This window comes from Pseudorca crassidens, chromosome 10, assembly GCF_039906515.1.
Source record: "Pseudorca crassidens isolate mPseCra1 chromosome 10, mPseCra1.hap1, whole genome shotgun sequence".
Lineage (NCBI taxonomy): Eukaryota > Metazoa > Chordata > Mammalia > Artiodactyla > Delphinidae > Pseudorca > Pseudorca crassidens.
The window spans coordinates 42,810,402-42,830,166 of NC_090305.1; the positions used below are offsets into that span (position 1 = coordinate 42,810,402).

At 39.5% G+C, this 19,765-nt stretch overlaps 1 pseudogene; it reads left to right on the forward strand.

Annotated features, from left to right (window-relative positions):
- The first annotated feature begins 1,169 nt into the window (after positions 1–1,169).
- On the forward strand, positions 1,170–4,402 carry LOC137232158 (ubiquitin-associated protein 2-like pseudogene; annotated as a pseudogene).
- Positions 4,403–19,765: the final 15,363 nt, after the last annotated feature.

The following is a 19,765-nucleotide window of genomic DNA, read 5'->3' on the forward strand; positions in this document are numbered from 1 at the left end:
CTGTTTCGAAGGAGTTAGTCAGTGAAATAAGAAAGGAAGTGTTTTCAAAACAATGTGGCAACAATTACAATCGACCTAAGTATGGTGACTTTGGGGAGCATAGAGGAAAGAATGTTACCATAAATCTACACACTCTACCATGTTTTTCTGTAGACTTAATAAATAACATAACTTGCACATGTATTTGTGGCTATTTTTTAAACGTGTTTAACAGTCTCTTGAATAAAATTAATAATCTGATAGCATTTTCATTTCATAATATTTTTGAGTAAACATATACAAAAGTCAATGACGGTCCTAAGGATGAGTCTTGTTAATAAATATATATGTATATATACACACATACATACATATATTTTTGTTGTTATTGCTAATTTAATAAGGAATACTCATAAAAATAAATTTGAGATCCATCATTTTGTCGCCTGAACTCTTTTTTACAATACACATATTTTAAATGAAAATGAGTAACCTAGGCATAGCAAGTAGGTTTTAGTCCTGATTGACTGATGAAGTTCACCTGACATGCAATTGTATTGAGAATTCTAAAGATGTCTGGACTAAGTGGGAAACAATATAGTTATTGATTATCTATGTGCTATAGGCACATGAAAGGGGAATATTGACCCACTATGCATGCCACCCTTGGAGTGGGTTAACCACACAGATGACACCTGAGGAGCATCACGAACAAGGAAGCACATTAAAATTAAATGTTGCTGGGGAAGTTAGGTGTGAACAGTCATTCAAAGTCGAGGTGCTCCACTTGCACGCCCCTTACAGATGAGTCAGCTCTCACCTGTGACAGAAGGAAGGAAGTGGCTGAGGGGTAATGTGAGGGAGTCCGGCTGCAGACCAACTCCTTGTATCTCTCATTTATGTTATGCTCGTGAGAAGAATCAGACAGAAGTGTGCTTGGAGATGTATTGCTTTATGTTTGGGTGTGATTGATTTTCCTGACTCATCCTTTAGGGGAGAAAAGCAGCCTTTTACCTAGACACCACAGGTCCATGATCACCATAGCTTTTCAGTCACAAAAGACTTTGGGACAACACTAGAGGACAAAACAGCATGTTGTGCAGTTACATTCAAACAATTCTTTAAAAACTGGCATGAGGAGGAGACTGAGTATTCTACGTTGTAAATATTGTTATTCGTATATACTGTAAATGATGACATGGGTGGGCATTAACCGAGCCCGAGGAAACTGGGAACGACCTGAAAATTAAAACCAGACACAGCACAAGCAGCAGCCCTGGGCCACTGAGGAGCAACTTCGACTTGCACAGATGATTTTGGACCATAATGATGCTGGCTTTGAGGAAAAGGTGAAACAACTGATTGATATCACAGGCAAGAACCAGGATGAATGTGTCATTGCTTTGCATGACTGCAATGGAGATGTCAACAGAGCCATCAATGTACTGCTGGAAGGAAACCCAGATATGCATTCCTGGGAGATGGTTGGGAAGAAGAAGGGAGTCTCAGGACAGAAGGATGGTGGCCAAACGGAATCCAACAAGGAGGGCAAAGAAAATCGAGACCGGGACAGAGACTATAGTCGGCGACGTGGTGGGTCACCAAGACGGGGGAGAGGTGCCAGCCATGGACGAGAGTTTTGAGGTCAGGAAAATGGGTTAGATGGCACCAAGAGTGGAGCGCCTTCTCGAAGAGGCACAGAAAGAGGCAGAAGAGGTCATGGCCGAGGCAGAGGTGACTCTGGTAGGTGGGGAGGAAGGTTTTCTGCTCAAGGAATGGGAACCTTTAATCCAGCTGATTATGCAGAGCTGGCAAATACTGATAACTATGTCAATAACAGCTGCAATACATAGAACAGCACTGGCCACTTTGAACCCGATGATAGGATGAGTGCATAGAGGACTGCAACAGAGGAGTGGGAAACTGAAGACGGGAATGAAGATCTTTCCGAGACCAAGATTTTCACTGCCTCTAATGTGTCGTCAGAGCATCTGCCTGTGGAGAATGTGACAATCACTGCTGGTCAGAGAATTGACCTTGCTGCTCTGTTGGGGAAGACACTGCCTTCAATGGGGAATGATTCATCTAATCTGGATCCATCTCAGTCTCCTTCTCTTCTCCAGCCTCTGGTCTTCAGTAACTCGAAGCAGAGCGCCATATCGCAGCCTGCTTCAGGGAACATGTTTTCTCATCACAGTATGGTGAGCATGTTAGGGAAAGAAGTTGGTGATGTTGGTGAAGCTAAAAGTGGAAGCACCACAGGCTCTCAGTTCTTGGAGCACTTCAAGACTGCTCAGGTCCTGGCTCAGTTGGCAGCTCAACATTCTCAATCTGGAACCACCACCACCTCCTCTTGGAACATGGGCTCCACCACACAATCCCTATCGCTGATGCAGTATGATTTGAAGAACCCAAATGATTCAACAGTGCACAGCCCCTTTACAAAGCACTAGCCTTTCACCCCGTCTTCAACTGTGATGGAGGTGTTCCTTCAGGAGAAGCCACCCACAGTGGCTACCTCCACTGCTGCACCTCCCCGCCCCAACCCGTGTTCTCCTCTGCCAAGCAAATCCACCTCGACTCCTCAAATGTCTCCTGGGTCTTCAGACAAACAATCCTCCAGTCCTCAGCCAGCTCAGCAAAAACTGAACAGCAGAAGAAAAAAGCCTCCGTGACTTCTAAGATTCCTGCTCTGGCTGTTGAGATGCCTGGCTCAGCACATATCTCAGGGCTCCGCCTGCAGTTTGGGGCATTGCAGTTTGGGTCAGAGTCTGTCCTTTCTGATTATGAGTCTACTCCCACCAAGAGCACCTCTTCAAGCCAGGCTCCAAGTAGCCTCTATACCAGCACGGCCAGTGAATCTTCATCCACAATTTCATCTAACCAGGAGTCCAGTTATCAGAGTGGCCCAATTCAGTCGACAACCTATACCTCCCAAAATAATGCTCAGGGCCCTCTTTATGAACAGTGATCCACACAGACTCAGTGGTAACCCAGCTCCATCTCTTCATCACCCCAAAAGGACTTGACTCAGGCAAAGAATGGCTTCAGTTCTGTGCAGGCCATGCAGTTGCAGAACCCGCAATCTGTTGAAGATGCTACAGGTTCTGCACCTTCCACTTCTAGCATCCCCCCTCTCAGTGAAACGGTATCTGCAAATTCCTTACTGACGACAGCCAATCAGTACTCATCCTCCTTGGGTGGCTTGAGCCACAATGAGGAGATTCCAAATACTACCAGCACACAACACAGCAGCATGTTATCTACTCAGCAGAATACCCTTTCATCATCAACATCTTCTGAGCAGACTTCGACATCCACTATTTTGCACACAAGCATGGAGAGTGAGGCAAATCTTCATTCTTCCTCCAGCACTTTCTCCACCACATCCAGCACAGTCTCTGCACCAATGGTCAGTGTCTCTTCCAGTCTCAATAGTGGCAGGAGCTTGGGCCTCAGTCTAGGCAGCAACTCTACCATCATAGCCTCCACTTGAAGCTCAGTTGCTATGACTTCAGGAAAAGCTCCTCCCAACCTCCCTCCTGGGGTCCTGCTGTTGTTGCCTAATCCATATATTATGGCTCCAGGGCTGTTACATGCCTACCCGCCACAAGTATATGGTTATGATGACCTGCAGATGCTTCAGACAAGATTTCCATTGGATTACTACAGCCTCCCATTTCCCACACCCACCACTCCGCTGACTGGGAGGGATGGTAGCCTGGCCAGCAACACTTATTCTGGTGACCTCACAAAGTTCGGCCATGGGGATGCCTCGTCCCCAGCCCCAGCCACAGCCTTAGCCCAGCCCCAGCATAACCAGACACAGACTCACTACACCATGCAGCAGACATTCCTGAACCCGGCGCTGCATCCTGGCTACAGTTACAACAGCCATACTACACAGGGGTTCCGGGCCTCCCCAACACCTTCCAGTATGGGCCTGCTGTGTTCCCTGTGGCTCCTACCTCTTCCAAGAAGCATGGTGTGAATGTCAGTGTGAATGTATCAGCCACCCTTTTCCAACAGCCAAGTGGATATGGGTCTCATGGATACAACACTGGTGTATCAGTCACCTCCAGTAACACAGGTGTGCCAGATATCTCAGGTTCTGTGTACTGCAAAACCCAGCAGGCCTTTGAGAAACAAGGTTTTCATTCCAGTACTCCTGCTGCCTCCTTCAACTTGCGTTCATCCCTAGGAAGTAGGGGGCATCAATCTGGCCACATCTGCTGCCTACCCACCTGCCCCCTTTAGGCACATTCTGACCCCCCATCAGCAGCCTCACTCCCAGATCCTTCACCATCACGTGCAGCAGGATGGCCACACAGGCAGTGGGCAATGTAAGCAGACCAGCTCCATCCCACAGAAGCCCCAGACCAGCAAGTCTGCCTACAACAGCTATAGCTGGGGTCCCAACTGAGTCCCTGACTCTCTTCTCCTGGTCCCATCTTCTGAGAGGGCTTCTCAGCCTGGTAACTACGGAAACAGCATTAAAGAGAGAAAGGAATGTGGGGGAGGTTCTGCTGCACCCACCCCCAGCGGCCCACCCCATGCCTCAGCTTCATGTCTGTACCATCCCCACTCTGTTGTATGTATTATAGGATTTATATTTTCTCCTTTTTTTTCCTTCCTTTCCTCTCCTCCTCCCCCACTGGATTCAAGATTATGAAACTTTGCTGTGGGCCCTGCCCTCCTTTTTCCTCCTCCTGTTCACCCTGGTGGGGTTTGGGGGAGGGGGGAAGGGGGGACCCCCAAATATATATCAGCCCAACAGCCCTAAGTCTCCTTCTTTATTATTAGGAAACAAACCAACAACAAAAAATGGCATCATGAATATGAACAGCATTGTCAGATGAATTAGTTGAATTGTTTTTTTTTTTTTTGTACTGTGTCCTGAAATTTAATGGATTAATGTGTCTGGTATATGTAAAAAGAAAACCTGTACTACAAAAAAACACACACCAAAACTGGCATGAATGACAAGCAGAGATTAACAGCCTTGAAATGCTGAGCTCCACTGAGCAACAGAAGTCTTAGCTTGGTAGAATAACAATCTAGATATGATTGTGGATATACATAACATATTCTTGTTGAATATAAAATCAAATTAATACCAGTACGTTAAATGGTAGGACATTTTTAGAGTACATTTTTCCCCTCGGCATGACCTATCAAGCTTGACATTTCCTGACTTTTTGCCCCTACATTTTCAGTCCCTTCTCTCATGCATTTTTATGCATACAGAATTGAAGTTGACAGGCATCTTCTTCTCACTTGCTTTCTTTCTTTGCGTGTGTATGTGTGTAGGGGGCTGTATACACACATACACACTCACTATGTAGGCCCTTATAAAATGCAGAACGGGTATGCATCAAGTCAGAAATAACAAATGTTCAAGTAAAAATATGATATTCATTTCAAAGCATTCTTCAGTTGCATAGTGATCTGAAAGTCAGGAATTACTTGCTGGATCTGAACTCACTACTAACATCCATGTTCATGCTAGTATGAACAGCTACTGGTGAAGAATCATTGTAGCTTCTAAGAAGGAAAAGACAGATATACCTATATCTATATGTATATCTATATCAGCAATGCCCCATTATATACCTATACATATACATATATAAAACATGCTTATATATGTGTGCCATTCTATCAGTTTCTGTATGTATATGTAAAATGGGGCATTACTATTCTTTAAATTCATATGTGGCTTATCACATTAGGAATAAAACTACCACTTGGTTACTTTTAGTAGTAGAAGTGAACTCAAATGGCTATTTTCTGAAATCTGTACCCTTGGAAGGAAAAATTAAACCCATCTCTTCTCTTGTACTCTAGCAATGGTGAGGTGAGGGTCGCTGGTAGCAGCGCCTGCTGGGAAGCCTCAAGCAATGCAGCAGCAGGAAGGTGAGGACCCAGCTTTGTGAAATGGTAACAGAAAGGAAGTGGTAAAGACACCTGTGAACATATTTGACCAGGATTTGCCACTGATTGGGTTTGAAAGAGGGAGATATGTAGGACCCAAAAAATGACACTGAATTCCCATATTTAAGGAACCAGGAAAACACTTAGATTTTATCAGAAATAGGGAAAGCGATAGTTTTGTGGCAGATTAGATTTCAGTTTAGACATGAACCATTGGTTCACCCAAATGTGTTCCATGGAAAGCAATGCAAATCTGAGCCCAAAAGATTGAAGAGTCCTATAGATTTTATCAATCACAAAATAATAAAATGTTCCTAACAACATCTTTAGTCATCTTCTGTTGCTTCAGTTGTTCATGAAAGTTTTCTCAAAAATGCATGCTTCTGTCTTCCCCAAAACTCTTCCCATCTTTTACAGCATCCAATTCTTTTCATTTTGTGTTAGAATAACTTGGAGTTTGATTAAAAGGAGACAACAGTAAGTAAGCCCTATAGTGTTCACTATGTCTTGGACTTTTTCAAAACACTTTACATAGATTAATTTTCAAAACAAATGTATAAGCCATGTACCATTATTATACCTACTTTTTTTTTTCTTGCGGTATGCGGGCCTCTCACTGTTGTGGCCTCTCCCGTTGTGGAGCACAGGCTCCGGACGCGCAGGCTCAGCGGCCATGGCTCACGGGCCCAGCCGCTCCGTGGCATGTGGGATCCTCCCGGACCGGGGCACGAACCCTTGTCCCCTGCATCGGCAGGCGGACTCTCAACCACTGCGCCACCAGGGAAGCCCTATACCTACTTTATATATGAAAAATCTGAGGCATGAAGAAGTTACATGCTCAGAGTAACTCGGTAAGTAGCGGAGCTGGAATTCAGCCTGGCTTCAGAGAGCCCGCTTTTAATTACTACCTAGAGTGTGTCTCTAATGACTGCACTGTTTTTGTTTCTTCAATGGAGAGAGGATTAGATGAGAGCTTGAAGAGTTACACCATATCCCCATTATATCTTATGTTTGGAGGACTCAAACCACGGTCAAATTTCATGGCTCAAATTTGGAAAGTTAGTTGTATGCCTGTTTCTCTTCTCGGCTGTGCCTGTTCACTCAGTAAAGGAGATACACAAGGAGTACTTACTGGTCTTGCTGGTCTTCTTGCTTTGCTAGACTGGGCAATTGTATTTAAGAATCCAAGGAATAGTATAAATTGACTTAATACTCTCTTTTTACTTACCTATATATTTCTTTGTCATTTATTTATATTTTAAAATTTTTCTTTTTTTTTGAAGTATAATTGACTTACTTATGTTTCAAGTGTACAAGAGAGTATCATCTACAAGATGATACCCCTGTTAAGTCTAATTACCATTTGTCACTTTTCAAAATTATTACTGTATTTCCTATGCTGTATATTACATCTACCTGACTCATTTTACAGCTGGAAGTTTGTTGCTCTTAATCTCCCACACCTATTCCACTCATTCCCCACCGCTACCCATTTGGCAACTACCAGTTACTTCTCTGTATCTACGAGTCTGTTTCTGTTTTCTGTTTGTTCATTTGTTTTGTTTTTTTAGATTCTGCATATAAATGAAATCATACTGTATTAGTTTTTCTCCATCAGGCTTATTTCACTTAGCATAATGCCCTCTGGGTCCATTCCTGCTGTTGCAAATAGCAAGATATCACACTTTTTATGGCTCAGTAATATTCCATTGTGTATATCACATCTTGGATATATATAAACACATACACACACACACACACACACACACATATATATATACCACATCTTCTTTATCCATTAATTATTGATGGGCACTTAGGATATTTCCATATCTTGGCTCCCATAAATAACACCACAATGAACATAGAGGTGTATATACTGTTTCAAATTGGTGTCTTTGTTTTCTTCAGAAAAAATGTCCAGAACTGGTATTGCTGGATTGTATGATAGTTTTAGTTTTTATTTTGAGGAATCGTCATACTGTTTTCTATAGTGTCTGTACCAATTTACATGCCCACCAACAGTGGCTGAGGGTTCTCTTTCTCCACACCTTCATCAACACTTGCTTGATATTTGTTGTCTTTTGATAATAGCCATTCCAACAGGTGTGAGGTGATGTCTCATTGTGGTTTTGATTTACATTTCTTTGATTATTTGTGATTTAACTGGCCTGCTGTTGGGAGAGTAAGCCCCCAGAACTAATGGGCTGAGGGAGGACTCCAAAATGATGCTTGCCATCATCATTGTTCGCATGGTAGAATGAGCTCCCCCAAATGGCTCCCACTTGTATCTGTATACCCAGGGGAGTCCCAGTTGCCTCCTGTCTCTCTGGGAAGCTGTCCAAGATGAGCAATGGGGTCTGACAAGGCTCCTTTCAAATGACTGCCTGCCTCTGTGCTGGGACCCAAAATCTCTCTGTGAGATTTTGTGTAAGCCCTATAAGAGTGGAGTCTCCCACAGCCTTTGTCTCTCTTGTTTGCAAGCTCTGCTGGCCTTCAAAGTTAGATGTTCTGAGAGCTTGTCTTGACTTCCTGGTGCAGAACTCTTGGGCTGGAGGGCTGATGTGATGCCCAACTGCTCAGTCCTTGTAGAAAGCCTCTGCAATTATGGTTATCCTCTCATTTGTGGTCACCTACCTGGGGGTGTGGGTCTTAAATAAAACACATCTCTGCTCCTCCTATGCATCTCATTGTGGTTCCTTCTTTATATTTTTTGTTTTGTGGAAAATTCTTTCTCCTAGTCTTCATGTCATCACTGTCAATAGTTACTCTGTAAAGAGTTGTAATCTTGGTGCGCCCATGGGGCGAGATGAGCTCAGGGTCTTCCTACTCTACCATCTTGGTCACACCAGAAATGCTTTGATGCTCTCTCAACACCTAGTTTACTTTGTGTTCCACATTGTACTAAAAGAAGTGTACGGGAGTGTCTTGGTTCTCTGAAGTTCAAAGCTAGTGAAAGTGGAAAACCATATAAACCAATTTGAAACACTGAATATCATGGAATTGAACTTGAGTCTGGAAGACCTGATTCTAAGAAATCTTGAGCCTCAGTATGATTACAGCAAAGAGTTAAAATTTTTAAAAAAGGCATCCTGTTCATTCCCACACTCTAACTTTGGTCTTCTTGTCTACTTTTTCTATAGGAAGGGAATGAGGAGACTGGGAAGATAAATTCCTTTAATCAGAAAACCACAATTCAAAGGAATCAAAAATATGTTACCACATTTAGGAACATAAATTGCAGAGTGACTCAACCTATACTATGCAATTTGATTTTCATAGTCACTCTTCCAAGTCGATAGGTAATATTTTATCATCTCTACTTTAGAAAGGAAGAATATGAAACAACAAATTTCGTGACTTCTCCAAGTTGACAAAGTGATTAAATGGGATGTTATCCAGATTTTCTGAATGAATCCGATTCCTATGCTCCTTTGACCATAACCTTTGGTATTAAAGTAGAATATCTCAGTAGCCTATCCCCTCAAAATTCCTTTCTCACTCTTGCTTTCATGGCCTGCATGATTTGGCAGGAGGTCCTACTCCAAGTGGAGACCCTGGTGATGAAGCCTCTCTATCTGGCAGCTATGCCATCTTGATGTCTCCTTAGTTGCTCAGGCAGAGGAAGAGAGCACTGAAGGGTCTCATACCAGCAATTAACTACTTCAACATTTCTTCTCATAGACCATTATCCAGGAATAGTCACATGGTGGGAAAGTTCAACCTTCTGTGAGCCCAGAAGACGAGGAGAAGTGGATGTGAGTCAGCACTAGAAAGTCTCCTGCCATGTTGACCTTAGATGAACAATGCTCACAGGAATGAAAAAGAGCATTAGAAATCATTATGAAGTAATTTCCTATACCTGGGTTTTCTGCAATTAATTTCTATTTATACAAATGAATCAAGGAATCAAGGAATAAAATACATTTAAATTAACCCCAAACACATCATGTATGCTAGCCACATTTAATGTGTCAACAGCCTGAAAGGTAGCCAGCTAAAACCTTTCAATGCTCTGTGAAAACAACAGCCTCTATTGTTCTGAGATTACTGACTATTCTGGTTTAGGAACTGAGATTTTAGGTGCATCCAACTTAATGTCAGAACAGAGAGAAGGAATAAATATACCTGCAAGTTTGCTTATTAATTATCTTTTTTACTGATAGCAAGGCATTAAAAACTTCCAAGATCTACTGTATTACTTCAGATAGATAGAGCTGTGATATATTTTAGTAGCTAGAAGCAATTGTAAGGAAGGATTTTCATTCAGTATTGCTCTGAACTCAAGAAGCTTGAGAGAGCAGCTAGGTAAATGACTGGAATAATTTTAAATCTTAGAAATCAAAGCAGCGGTATGATTTAATGGAAAAAAAGGTGGACCGCAGAGTCAAATGTCCTTGCTTTGGTTCTTGATTGTGGAATTCATTGAGCCTCAGACTGGTTGAATGTAAAAATATATAAATATTACAACTGTCTTACTGGGTAATTGTGAGGAACCAATTGGATAATTTTTATGAAAGTGTGCTCTCTAGACAGTCAAGCACTAAAATAAAACTGAGTTGTTACTGATGATTTGTTGGGTTGATATAGAGGAAACAAAAGACCAAATACTATGAAATGTAAGAACCAGAGTCTGAACATTAAAAATGTAGCCAGACGAACTTTGTGCTTTCAAGTCTCTTCTTTTCCTAGTTCTTAGTGCTGATATTCTAAACATGGTAAACTCTGCCCTTCCTTCCTCCACACAGGTACAAGAAGCTTGGAATTCATTTCATGGTTAAGAACAATGCTCAATTTTATAATTATTTTTTTCTAAATCCATTTTATATGATCAGTAAAAAAGAAAAAAGAAAGAAGCTTTAAGTTTTCAAGCATGCTGAAAAGATGAAATTGTTAGTTTTTTGTCCTGAAACATTTGCCTATAAAGATATTTCACATGATACAGTTGATGAAACAATCCAATTTAAGGCAGAAGTAGTTTGCATATTTGTCTCCAGCAAGTAACATGAGCTCCTTTAAACAAAATGTGTGTAGGTGAGATCCTGCAATGTAAACTATAAATGTGAATTTGATCAGATCAATGAATAAGTTAATCTAATAACTGAAGAAAGTAATATTTGATTAAAATGAAATCTCTCCTTGTTGAAATATGTGACTGGTGTTGCAAAGCAATGTGCCTTTGCTGCCATGGTACTAACAGATTGAGGAATAGATGTTAAAAAAAAAAAACTCTGTTTTTTAGCTATAAACATTGCTTTATGTGAACTAATTCCTTCTGAAATATAATCCTCGTCTTAAATTTTTTCTAGAGCTAAAATTTTAACATGTGTCATGTTAAACTGCCTAAACAGTCAGATGGTTAGAGATTCCCTGGAAAGAGATTGCTTCCAAAAGTAGGCAGTTAAGTCACATCTCCAGGACATTGATGAATATTTCCATATGGGCAGCTAACATGGGCAAAAACTCAACCTTGCTGGTCTGTTCCATCTCAACTGTATTCATCCATTCATTTGTTCATTCCTCATTCAACATATATTTGTTGAGACTCACTTTTGCTAGGTACCCTTCCAGGTGCTGGGAATGCAGCAGGTAAGAGGGATAGGTGGTGAGGATGGGAGTGGGGAGCTCTGTAAAGATAGAGGAACTCTCCGAGGAGTTGAGAGGAAGCAGAGACCTAAATCAATCATCCAGACAAAATTAGAAGTGTGGTTTTAGAAGCACAAATTGCATTTTCATTTGGAAGGAGAGTGTTCCACCAAAAGCCCAAGGTCACAGTCCCCTTGGTGGGTTTAAGAAGCAGGGAATTCCCTGGCAGTCCAGCAGTTAGGACTCCCACTTTCACTGCTGTGGCCAGGGGTTCTATCCCTGAGCAGGGAACTGCGATCCCGCAAGACGTGGGGGTGGCCGAGGCAAAAAAAAAGCTCAAGTGTGAAGTGAAAGAAGGGTCCTTGATCCTTGAATCTAGATCCTGGAGGACCTCCGAGGTCAGAATTAGAATCATGGATTCACTTTTAGATATGATGGCAGCCATTGAAGGTTTTGCTGTAGGAGAGAAGAACGTGACTGAATTTGTGTTTTAAAGCCGACCCTGGCCAGATCTGAAGACTAGACTGAATGGGATTCGAGTGCAAATAGGAAAGTCAGTTAGGAGACAACTACAGCAAGCCAGAAACCCACCTCCATATACCAGAGATATTTAATTACTGTTATTTAAGGGGCAGATTAATATACGAAATTAACTAAAGACTGGAAGCTCAAGAAGCCCAGCTTTGATATGGCTGAACTTGTGACTCTGTTTGGTTACTCACTTAGTACTCCTTAAGGAAGTTGACAAGTTCTGTAATCTTTAAAGTCTCAGTTGCACTTATTAGTACAATAGAATGATACCTGACTTTCCCTCCACACGTAATGGTGGCAGGATCAAAGGACATCATGTGTAATAAAAGCACTGGGAAAACCACAAACTTCAAAGAATGGTGCTCTGCAAATACCAGGTACTATTAGGCATAATAATTGGTCCTGATTTGATTTTCAGCAAAGAACTCTTTGTTTTCTCTATATTGGTCAAAGAGGAAACAAACATCATTCTAAACTACAAATAAATCTTGCTACCTAGTACCCCAAGTAAAGTAAGTGGAATCTAAAGAGAATCATTTAAGATTTTTTTAGAAAGGGTGTTTTTCTTTGAAATTTGGAGGCATAAAATTGACCAATTTGACATATTTAAAGCTGGTGGGGTAATTTTAAAACTATATATCTGTGAAATGTCATTGTTTTCATTATGAAAGTGAGCCACGGGGGTTTAATTAACTCTATTAAATATTACTGCTGCATCTCAGGACACTCAGGTACCTACCTCTGTCTGTGCATGCTGACTCCTGTCCAGACAAACCACAAAGCATTATGAAATGGTGCTCCTGACTTTTGTAGAATTTAATCTAATCTGACTCTTTCTGAGTGACCAGAGAACCAGCAGGAGGTCTCCCACAATCTCTGCATCCTTCCTTGCCCACTCTCCTTTTTCTCTCGTGATATTGAAAATATTAAGGAAACTTGAAATGAGTGGTTAGGGAGTTCCAGCCTGGTTTTGAAGAGTTCTAGTCAATTAGGGAGTCCCTTGCTCTGTATTTGACTAATAGTTTCCTCATAAGTGGATTCAGTTTTTCCTCCAACCTCTTCACGCAGATCTTCTTGCCATGGTTTCCTGGGAGATGACTCCAAAAGGACTCCTTTTTTTTTTTTTTTAAGGAACACATACAGGTGAGGAAGAGAGAAAAGAGAAAAACATTTTTTAAAATGTTGCCTTCTTTCCCATCAAGCCCTTTTGGGACAGCATCACAGCACACTATTTGTAATCCTAGGAAGTACTTATAGAGATTTAGATTTTACAAAATGCATTTTATATATTATATGCTCTTTAAAAAAAGACACATACACAGACACTGTGAAAGAAACCATAATTTTATGATGTAGAACCAGAAGCACACACAAAAGTAAGTTGTAGAACTAGGACATTAACCTATGTCTTTCCAATTTAATTCCAGTTTTCTTCTACAGACTCATAGTTGCCTAGAAAGACTATGTTAGCATTGCCTTGCAAATGTATACCCGCAAGGAATTTAATATTTTAGATGAGATACAGGTGAATCTTCTCCGACAGAGATTAGGAGCACAGAGGAGAGAAGGGTTTTCAGAGGTGGCTGCCCCTGGCTTGGAATTCCTGCCCCTTCCCTCACTAGCTTTTTAACATTTATTCAACAAGTGTTTATTGATCACTTATCAAGTGATGGGCACTTTGACAGACACATATGCCAGAAACAGTTAAGGCTCTATCTTCTACATGAGAAAACCAGGAAAGAGAAACAAAGTACCTAAATTTACAAAGGGAAGACAGAAGAAAATACTCCTGACTGCAGTTTAATTATCTGTCCATTATGTCATACTGTTCTCCAATTGCTAATAAATATACTGATTTTATTTTTTTTAAAGAATATGACTTTCGCAAAAAAATTTACTTCTATGGAAGAGCTTATTATTTCTTTAAAGGAAGAGGTATTTCAAATGGATAAAATAGTTTATGGATGTTTAGACCTACCTGTTAGATGTTTAAAAATCTATAACATCTCTTTCCAAGGAAACATCTATTCTTTTTTTTTTTTTTTTTTTTTTGCGGTGCGCGGGCCTCTCACTGTCGTGGTCTCTCCCGTTGCGGAGCACAGGCTCCGGACGCGGCCATGGCTCACGGGCCCAGCCGCTCTGCGGCATGTGGGATCTTCCCGGACCGGGGCACGAACCCGTGTCCCCTGCATTGGCAGGCGGACTCTCAACCACTGTGCCACCAGGGAAGCCCCAAGGAAATATCTGTTCTTAAAACAATCACAAGTAGACAGAAGTTGAACAAATAAATAAAAAATTATTTTAACAGATAACAAATTAGTGGTGACTATTAAATGATGCATACATATTTATAACATCGCAAATATGAAATATGTATAAAAAATTTGCCAAAAACAAGAATGAAAGCTATCAAAAACATATAAAATACATCCAAGTATTTTTTCTTCATTAACTAACAGGACATAGAATACCAAGAAAGGGGAAATGCACTGTAAAACTATGTCAGTAAAATTTCACATTATAATCATAAAAAATGACTGTAAATTCCAATGTGATTAATTAAAGAGTAAAATCAAGATGTGATGGATGTCAAAACAGTACATAATATAAATTAGTGAGATTTATCTTTGCCAAATCTTAAATAATTTCATAAAGATAGTTAAAGAATCTTTAAGAAAAATTATGACTTTTTTAGAGTACATTTCAACTGAACACTTATTTTTTTAAAGTAACATTAATGCCATATTTATTTTATTGGATACAAACCTGTCAAAGACTTTTAGAAACCTCAATAAATAAGTAGTTGATAGAGGACAAATATGTTATTTTTCTTTTGGGGGAGGGCAAATGTTTGATTTTGCTTTTTTTAAATGAAAGAAGTAGCACTGAGCTAAAATGGACACACTGAGATTTAATAATAATGAATATTTTTCCAGTTGTGTGTGTTACCAGACCCATACTTTCTGAGTCATCCACATTTTCCCTATTTCAAGGAAAGACCTATGATTCAAGCCCATTAAAAGTGGTCAACAGTAAGAATATTTTGAGTAAGGAGATGACATTTTGGAAATGCACTTCTATTCCTGTAACATCTCAGAACCTGGGCACAATCTACAAAAAATGGATATTGAAAGATGTTACTTAGGTAGGTGGGTGGGTAGACAGGTAAAGAGGTGCTGGCATTATATGTAAAACATTATGTATAAAAACTATTATTTCTAGATAGTCAGATAGAGTTTTAAACTATTGGATAAAACACTGCCACTTAAAAATCCTTTTTTTAAGTTAGTAGAATAGCAGTTTCCAGTATTTATCAATTACCATATAATTAAAAATGTTCTAGATAGCTTGAAAAGTCATCACTCAAACTCTTGCTTTATTGAGGTATTATTATCATACTAAGAACTGTACATATTTGATGTGTACAATTTAATGAGTTTAAATGTCTTGGTTTCTTATGGTATAGTTCCAGACATTTGGTGTTTTAGTTTAGGAATTCTGACATCTTTATCTACCATGTTTTCTTTTGTGTTTTTCCTTAGAACACAGAATATAATGCTTTTAATTCTATAGTTATTTGAATACGATGGAGTCCACAGACCCACCATTTGGTTCTACAGACACTTTCATCCCAAATGTTTCTGCCTTTCTTAATGCAGTGTTAAAAAAATTATAATTTGTTCAAAAGGAAGGTTTGTCAGAAACTTATTGACTCGCTTAAAAAGTGATTTCTATTTCTTTTTGTTTGTTTTCTGTCTTATTTGGAATTATAATTGTGACTGATATAATCTTGGATGATCCTTGCCAAGCTAAAGAAATACTTTGTTTATAATAATAGGTAACATTTATTTAGTGCATCTGCTTTGTGCCAGCTATTTCTAAATTCTTAACCTTTAAAATCTCATTTAACCAACACAATAATTGTATGAGGGTGGGTAACAATGATATCCACTTAATGCTTGGGGAAATGAGACATAGAGGGAGGCAAGCATCATACTCAGGCTCACTCATGTGCAATAGATAGAGCCAGGCTATGAACCTGGGTAGTCTGGGGCCAATCTTGCTAACAGACGCTGTCTGTTCCGTGATATGCATTAACACTAAGTTTCAAGCATGTTATCACATCTAAGTTTTTGTATTAGTTTTATGTCATTATCAGCCCCTTCAAAAAGGAACAGAATCCACTCTTTAGTCATGGATCATGTTTGGGAAAACTGAACAGCAGCAGACCTTGGCTGGCATTTATTTCCTCTAAGTTCTCATAAACATTCATTTGTGACATTACTCTTTCCTCTCCTGTGTGTCTCACTTAATCACAGCCCTTTCTCAACGTCATCTGCAGAATCATTTTCTTTCATGTGTCCTTCAGATATTGGTGGTCTATAGCATCTGAGGCTCTGGTCTCCTTGTCATCAATTTCTGAGTGATATGAGCTATTCAGCATCTGTGTTGATTAATGACTTGTGAATTTTCTTGGCTAGACCATGCTTTGCTGCGAGCTCTGGATTAGTATATAGTATATAGTCTTCTTAAGAACAAAGCTAAGATCTTCCACATGGGTAAGATGCCAGAATTAAACTCACCAATGTCCTCCCTATCCAAATTGCATTTTTTTCCTATTTTTCTCTTTTTCAGTGATTAGCCTCATCATTAGCATATTACCCCAAAGAAAAACCACATGTATACTTTGCTGCCTATCTCATTACCTTTCCCTTTTATATTCTCCCAGTCATTAACCCTGTAAATTTTACTTCCCAACTGGTATTTTAAATGTTCCCTCTCCCATTCCTTTTATTACTGATGTACTTTATGTCTTTATAATAAATACCAAGCAGGACCTTGTGAGGCTCCTGGACACAAAAGCCTTTCTGTGTCCCTCACTTCTTGATTACAGGAATTAGGCTTCATTTCAGCCTCCTTGACCTTCAACGAGCAGGTTCAAACAGTTGATAATCAGGGAAGGTAGGGGATGAAGAGACAAGGTAGAAACGGTCAAAAAAACCAAACACGTTGTCACAGCTTACCCTTCCCCCTCCCCATATCCTCAAGCCCAAAGTGAGAGAGTGGCATGGACATATATACACTACCAAACGTAAAATAGATAGCTAGTGGGAAGCAGCTACATAGCACAGGGAGATCAGCTCGGTGGTTTGTGACCACCTAGAGGGGTGGGATAGGGAGGGTGGGAGGGAGGGAGCCGCAAGAGGGAAGAGATATGGGAACATATGTATATGTATAACTGATTCACTTTATTATAAAGCAGAAACTAGCACACCATTGTAAAGCAATTATACTCCAATAAAGATGTTAAAAAAACCACACACAATAGTGCAGCCTTGGGGCAGGGCCCAGGTTCCCCATCAAGGGATACACATAACAATATCTTTGCGCTGTTTTGCAGATACTGAAACCCCCACCAGGTGGGAGAAGTTAACTGTATGCTGACCACAAGCATGTAGACCCCAGACTGGTTGGAACCAGAAGGTTGATGATGCTGACTCCCACTTACCTCACCACCAGCCAATCAGAAGAATGTCCAGGAGCGGATCATGCCCTCTTTGAACCATTACTATAAAACTCCTCACTACCCCGTCCAGATTCAGACACACAGTTTTGAGGGCATAAGCCCACTGTGGCCCCATTTACCTGGCAAAGCAATAAAGCTATTCTTTTCTATTCCACCTAAAACTCTGTATCCAAGAATTAATTCAGTGTCGGTGTACAGAGGCCAGATTTGGCTTCATAATCTGATATGTAGACTGCTGTAATAAACCCCTACTTCGTCTTCAATGATTCTTTTTTTTCCCTCAACTTGTTCCATTTTCCATTTGAAACCCAGTGTCCTTTCCAAAAAAAAAAAAAAATGAAAACCACTTTTCTTGCTGTTGCTTACATGCAGCAATAATTGTACACACCCAGGGAAATGACTTTGCTCTCTGATGTGGCAAATAAAATCTCAACAATCTTGCCCAGCCTCCTTTCCACCTTCTTCACCTCATGTCTCCTCACACTATTCCATAGTTACACTAAATTTCTTTCTATTCCCTAAACATGATATCTTTTTCTCATTAAAAAAACCAAAAAATGAAAAATGACAACAAAAAACTGGTATCCAATCTCTCTGAGCTCTCTGTCCCCATTTACTGAAATCAGAATAGTCCTTTTACTTATGATATAAATTGCAACCCCTCCATGCAGCAGTCATTGGTAGGGAGATTATTCCTTCTTTCCGTTCTTCTATCTACTGTTACAGTTGGCATGCTGAATTTTATTTTCCTTAATTTATTGGTTTTCCAACCTATGTTTATTTTTTTCACTTTTTTCTATATTTATCAGGGATATTGGCCTATAATTTTCTTTTCTTGTAGTGTTCATGTCTGGTTTTGGTATCAGGGTAATCATAGCCTCATAATATGAATATGAGAGTTTTTCCCTCCTCTTCTACTTTTTGGGGAAGAGTTTGAAAAGAACTGGTATTAATTTTTCTTTAAAGGTTTAGTAGAATTCACCAGCAAAACCATCTAGTGCTGAACTTTTGTTTATTGGGAGATGTTTAGTTACTGATTCAATGTCTTTGCTAGTAATTTGTTCAAATTTTTTTATTTCTTCATGATTCACTCTTGGTAGGTTGTATGTTTCTAGACATTTATCCATTTCTTCTAGGTTGTACAATTTGTTGGTGTACAATTGTTAATATGGTCCTTTGTATTTCCCATGATCCTTTGTATTTCTATGGTATCAGATACACATTTCTGATTTTATTCATCTGAGTCCTCTCCTTTTATTAGTGAGTCTAGCTAAAGTGTCCTCTATCTTTTTTTAATCTTTTCAAAAAATCAGCTCTTAATTTCATTTATTGTTTCTGTTGTCTTTTTAGTCTCTATTTCATTTATTTTCACTCTGATCTTTGTTGTTTCCTTCATTCTACTAACTTTGAGCTTAGTTTGTTGTTCTTTTTTTAGTTCCTTGAGGTTTAAAGTTAGGTTGTTTATTTGAGATCTTTCTTGTTTCTTAATGTAGGCATTTATTGCTATGCTATTAACTCCCATTTAGAACTGATGTTGCTGTATCTCATAAGTTTTGGTCTGCTGCATTTCCATTTTCATTTCTCTCCAGATATTTTTTAAATTTCTCTTTCTTCTTTGACTTCTTAGTTGTTTAGTAGCATGCGGTTTAATCTTCACATATTTCTGAATTTTCCAGTTTTTTTGTAATTGATTTGTAGTTTCATACCATTGTGGTTAGAAAAGATGCTTGGTATAATTTCAATCTTCTTAAATTTATTGACTTGTTTTGTGACCTAATATATGATCTATCCTGAACAACTTTCCATGTGTGCTTGAGAAGAATGTGTATTCTGCTGCTTTTGGATGGAAGGCCTGTAAGTGCCTGTTAAGTCCACCATGTCTAATGTGTTGTTCAAGTCAAATGTTTCCTTATTGATTTTCTGTCTGGATGATCTATTCATTGATGAAAGTATTGATGTCTCTTACTATTATTGTATTGCTTTCTATTTCTCCCTTTAGATCTGTTAATATGTACTTTATATAAACCTAAGTTTCAAAATGAACAGTATATGTTATTAGTTGTATATACTTTGTAAAAACTTCCCCTTTAAAATTTTTTGGTACATAGTAGACTAGCAGCAAATATCACCAAGCTAATAAATGATTTTATAGTAGAGAATAATAATAAGATTTGCATGGAATTGGCATACATTAAAAATTTATCTCTG